The sequence below is a fragment of the Xyrauchen texanus genome, chromosome 5 (genome assembly GCF_025860055.1).
Source record: "Xyrauchen texanus isolate HMW12.3.18 chromosome 5, RBS_HiC_50CHRs, whole genome shotgun sequence".
Lineage (NCBI taxonomy): Eukaryota > Metazoa > Chordata > Actinopteri > Cypriniformes > Catostomidae > Xyrauchen > Xyrauchen texanus.
In genome coordinates this window covers 14,868,811-14,874,858 of record NC_068280.1, presented here as the reverse complement: position 1 = coordinate 14,874,858, position 6,048 = coordinate 14,868,811, and the positions used below count along the sequence as shown (strand labels likewise).

The following is a 6,048-nucleotide window of genomic DNA, read 5'->3' as shown; positions in this document are numbered from 1 at the left end:
ATGCCGCTGGCATTATTACAGACAAAATAATTGAAAAAACAAAAAACAAAAATGTCCCTAAGGTCGCACAAGGTTTAAACAAACATTTACACATAGTTATGTTGATAATTGACATGACATTTTAAGCATTGTCATTAGTGTCCTGCTGTGTGACACTTTCTTCACCGAACTATTTTAACAACATTTTATGATCTTGTATAGCTATACAGTATATACAGTACATATTTAATATATTATTGTTATGCTTGTTGTTTCCACAACCTCATTAACTAAGACAATAATTTATTTGCACTTCTAGAAAAAGTTGAAAGGTGATTAAGATCTTTAAAAACTTTGAAGAAATGATGACTTGTCACAGCACCTAAAATACACACTTTCCCTTGTACTTCTGTATGTTAGGGGAAAAAAGTTTTTTGTACATGGTATTTGTCTGAGCTACAAAGTGCTTAATTTACAGTGGTTTTATATGTTGTAAAGTTATGACAATTTTTGCACTGTGGGTCCCGTTGTCATGAACAGCAGTCATTAGAATTTAATTTTTTTTCCAACATAAAAATTTGAAATTGAGCCAGAATAGCTAATCAACGAGTCAGTGTGTTATGGTGTGGTGTGTGTTGTCGGCCGCTCTGGGCCAGAAAGAATGAAATTTACATCTCGAATAAAACCTAAATACTGTATATGAGTCAAACCCATTAACTGGTTACATTCAGAATCAAACAGAGACATTATGATGACGAGGAGCTTGTGAAAGTCATTCATCAGGTTCGGCGTTAGTCATGGATGACCCTTCATTTATCACTGATCCAATGCTGGATATAGACACATAGCGCACTGATTGGACGCAGCGGGGGGACCGCGAGCGCTTCACGAGCACCGCCGAGCCAGAGCTGAGGAAACACACACTCTAGCGCGAATTATACGATTCCGACCTGTCCGTGCATTTGTACTCTCATGGCGCTTGCAGGTAGACATGTCCGCTCGCACTGTCGGCTTTGTTGTAGCTCTGTGAGGAGACTGTAGCGGCTGCTCGTGCAACTCCGTATCTCCATACATCCAGACGGTCGCGGCTGATACGCACATGAGCGCAGCGAGACCTACATTTATCCCCAACCAAGTGTCCGTTTATTTTTGCTCACTCAGAGAGAGGAGATAGAAACATATTTGTCAACATCAGAGTGACTCTCGCGCTCTAAGCTAAGAGCCCACCGGACTATCGTTTGGAAGGGAGTTGCTGTTTAAAGCGACTGAGGAGGACTTATTTGGTCTCCGGCTCTTTCATTAGAAGCTTTTCTTCGGTTTGTCATTCCTGAAGAAGTTGACTTCGTTTGGTGATGTTTTGTCAATGGGATGCTGAAACACATCAACAGCAGGTAGGAGCTCTGATGGACTCAGCGTGATTGCTCACGTGCACTTTTACACTTTTAGAACCTGGGCGCAAATTAAAGCACACTAGACCGGTCAGGGTGATATTAAAGATGGCAAATGAAAACATTTCTTTAAAACGCGAAATTTATTATTTATTTGCGTCGTTGTGTAGCTTATTATTTCATTGCATAATGCCGAATTAAAATGGACATCTAGGTTAATTAGTTAGTAGCAGAAGTAGCCTAAATTACTGTAATAAGCGTAATAAGCGTAAGTATAAAGAAAGTAGTGCACACAGGTTGTAAATCTGTTCATGTGCGGTTCATGTAAGTTTCACTTTTAAATAAGAGCACAACACGGACTTTCACCTTCGCTTTATTAACTTCATCTGTTTGAGTTCACCGCCATATTTTAGAGAAATGTATCATATGTTTATATAAAGCCCCACCGTTCGTAATTCCATGTTATGACAATAGGCTATCAGTTCATAGTAAATAAAATAAATATGTTTTGTTTTTAATTTGGATGCCAAATTAAAAATGTATAATATATATATAGAGAGAGAGAGAGAGAGAGAGAGAGAGAGAGAGAGCTTCTTGTTTTCTCAATATGCTGTTTTAGAGCAATAACATTCATTTCTGTAATAAACATATATATTATTAAAGTGGTTATACTGGCATTGTTAAAATATCTCAAGTATGCTGCTCAGATGATAGACACGGAGCTCGTCGCTCTTACTGCTTTGTCTGAAGAAAACTGTACAGCGACAGCTTACACTCATTAACGTTCTCATTCTCGGTGTTAAAGCTGTCTTGAAGCAGGAAATCTGTACAGGTTAACCTGACTGCACATGGTCAAATCATTTCTCTTTGACTCATGAGGCTCTTCACCCTGGTTTTCTTCGGTTTTCTTATCAGCTGTATATGAATGCTGAAAGAATAATTAAAAACAAAGTTAACTGAATATGATTTGTGAAGCTGATAAACAAATATTATCTCATTCACCAATTTTTTGTAAGTAAAAAAAATGATTTGTTAATTTATAACGTTTTATTTTAAGATAAGCATTAATAATGCAATTTCACAAAACACTTTCTGGCCCTAGTATTTTGTCTGTGTGTGTTTTCTTAACTGTTTTTTAAAGTCAAAAGTATTTTGTTAAATCATTAATTTGCTATTACATTTTACTTTGGTGCCTTGAATGATAGTATGTAGTGCCTCTTAATCAGTATAATGTCATACTGATCTAAACAGTATTGAATTTGACAAAAAATCTCTAAAGCACATTAAGGAAGTATGGACTTGCCAAACACTGATGATGTGTTACTAAAAAGCAATAAGACAGAAACACACACACACAAATAATAAAAACAAATCAGTTATATTTTACTTATGAATGCTACCTGTAGGTTGTGTCGACAGAGGCTGGAACACACAGGCTGAAAATCCTGTAGAGGGAAACATGGAACTAAGGTATAACCATGTACTGTAATTGCTCTGAAAGCTGATATAGACAATAGTGACTGGTGAAAGATTCCTGGCCTATCCTAAATGGTCTTTTGTTTAAATGTTATTGTACAATACCTTGCGCTCTAAAGTCAGCGAATGAACATAACACGAACATGGCCTCCCACTGAATCATGCCTCTAGATTGGCCTAATCTATTTCCATCAACAATCTTTTATATATCATATATATATATATAAAATTGATTTTTGTTTTATTTTTTACAAATGTCTGTCTTTTGGTGGTTGTGACTGTCTGTGGCCTTTGTTTTTGCAACCTGTTGCAATGGATTTGTTTGTGTGTCTTCTGACTATTTTATTTTCTATTGTATTTCTTGAGTTTAGTAAAACATTTTTTTCAGGTGAAACAATTCAGTAATGGCTTATTGATAAAATATTTTTTAAATGTGCAAGTACAGTAGTTACACATTTTATTGTTCTGTATTGTTAAGACTTTTGAGATGCAAATATGGAAAATATCTTGTTGCAAATTTTTTCTTGATTTACATTTGCTGAACTTGTATAGTTTCATGTTTGTTGGAATGTATGCATGTACTGTATGTGTGTTATGTTATTCTCTACACAAGCTTTATGGAGTGACATAAGAAAATGTATGCACATGTGTATTATGAGGAATTTATTATTAAAATAAGGAGATATTTTATGTGTGTGTGTGTGTGTGTGTGTGTGTGTGTGTGTGTGTGTGTGTGTGTGTGTGTGTGTGTGTGTGTCTGTGTAGGTGCTGAGATTCAGGAGACCTCTGACTAATCTGAAGGGTAGTCGTAATCCATTTTTGATGTTGCCTTGAACTTGGCCTTCGTTCAGTTGAGAGGGAGTGGGGAGGGGGAAGCAAACGGAAAACACAAAAATAAGCTAAAACTGATTTTATTATTTCACATTAAAGTTGGAGTGATTGATACGAGCACTTTCAAACTTTGAAGTGTCATTTATATCATGAAAGAAATATTTTCTTTTAAAGACCCTGTGACAGGCCACAGTATATGGGATGGAGAAAGTGTCCGCATGTTTGATCGCACATCAAATAAAGCAAGATGTCACATATAATGTCCCTCTTTCCCTCTTAAAGGCTAGTACAGATGTTATTGGCTGGGAGTTGTCATGGTAATGGGATTCACACAGGCTGGATTGATTGACAAACCTGTCCAGAGCGGCCAGATGTTTTACGGTCTCTTTTGTGACTACCTTCACACCTGCTTAAAACTCATACATACATATCATTTCATTAGTCAAAGCCCAATTTGTCAGTGTCTTTGTTTTAGCCATTCCCTGCCAATTTGAGGCATGGGAGCTAATTGCAGAAACATATATTTGCATGTAATGTTATTTTCAGCATGAAGGCAATAACTCTCTAACAAGATTAATTATCATCAGTAGTGAAAATGATTGGAAAAGGTGAAAAGGCATTATTGTTTTGATACTGTTGTTTTTGTTTGAGTGGATGTGTATTAGTGGAAAATTCCATATTAGTGGTCGACCAATACATACGCATACGCCAATAAATCGACCGCTATTTTTTTGTATTTTTACATTAAAAATTTTCCCGTTCTTCCAATTAGCTTTGCGAGCCGTGACAGTGGCGAGAATCGCCTGTATGCATGTGAACGAATCATCTGAGAAAATTACCAATGACAGTAAGTTTTGTTGTTAACAAAGTGTTTATAGTGCTTGAGCGTTTTATTGTCCTTGTCTCTCCTCAACAGTTCCTTGTGTCTTTTAACTGACTTGTCTGATGATATGAAGGCAAATAGCAATAAAACGTCTATTTTATATCCTACTGTCCAAACAAAACGATTTAAAATCTTTCAACGATTTAATCGGAAACCTCACAAAACTTGTGCAAATCCAGTGATTTCTTTCTGTGAAGCACGCATTCATGTGGTGTGCTTAAAGATCGTCCTCTGAAATGCGTATTATATCTGGCTGGATCAAAACTGAGTCCCTCTGACTAATGAATGTTGCACGGCCGTCAGACCGTGAGACTCAAAGCAGATCCAGACCATGTAAAATGGAAGGTGTGCTGAATCTGCACGATAGAGCAACTTTATATTTAAAGCGCTTCAAGTACTTTATTTTAAGATTTATTTTCTATTTCTACAAAGAGACATTTTTTGTAAATATTATGGTAAATAAAAGTTAATAGTAAGTTTAGCACATTATTAATATTATGTGTGAAATCATGTACTGTATATTGGCATTATATCGCATCGGCCATTAAAAAACCCATACCGGTCGATCATTAATTCCTATTTCTACACTTCCTTACTGATGGCATGGACTGATTCATTGGCTTGTTAAATGTATTCCATGAGCATTTGGGATCCAGCATTGCATAGTTTATGCACACACTACACACACATTGGACTGGAATGGTGTGTAACATTTGGATCAGGCTCATTGCTGCCCAGCCATGCTTAAAGAGGGAGACACTGGCGTTTTTGCCGGCAACCAACACCAGATCAAAGTTCAATGACTTGAGTGCACATGCGGGACGATAGCCTTAGAACCACTGGGCCTCATGCTTTTTATAGCCCCCATTCTTCTCTGTGTGTGAGGCATATAGTAGGTACTTGGTAATGCATTAGGAAGAGTGAAGTTAGTGGCAAATAATGTTTGTGACTTGCGACCCGTGAACGGATGTGATGCTATTCTAGACCTATGCAAGGCTTAATTAAAACGTCACGCAGGGAAGAAGATGATGATGCAGAGCTAAAATGAACAGCTCGAACATATTGATGTGCTACTGTTGTTGCGCCACTTAATTGACACTTTGAGAGATGCACGTTCACTCGTCTGTTAACGGTCAGAGTGTGCTAATATTTCAGAGAAAAACTGAATTTTCTAGGTTGAAGACCCATCTCCTCGACCTGGACTCTTTAATGCAAAGCCGTTTCTTTCAAGTCTGTCTCTTTGATTTATGCTCAACTAGTCAATGCATTGAAAACTCTGAGAATACTTCAAACAGGATTATGCATGCACACACTCACACACACACACATACACACATTATTGTTGAAATCCACACTTTAGAGCCGACCAATGCTGTAAATAGCGTTTAAATGGTAAAATGGATTGCTAACTGTTTAATAGTGCTATAATAGATAAACCATTCTTGTGGAAATGGGCAAAGAAATGTTCAGCTGTGTCAGATCACTGTACTG

The 6,048-nt window shown here is 37.0% G+C and overlaps 1 protein-coding gene across 1 annotated transcript in view; it reads left to right on the top strand.

The window, feature by feature from the left end:
- Positions 1-380: 380 nt before the first annotated feature.
- The window catches only part of tenm3 (teneurin transmembrane protein 3), a 366,934-nt gene continuing 361,266 nt past the window's right edge, over positions 381-6,048 (top strand). The window contains exon 1 of the mRNA XM_052126900.1: positions 381-1,370. The gene's annotated coding sequence lies outside the window, so the exon portion shown is untranslated. The remainder of the gene's footprint in view (positions 1,371-6,048) is intronic.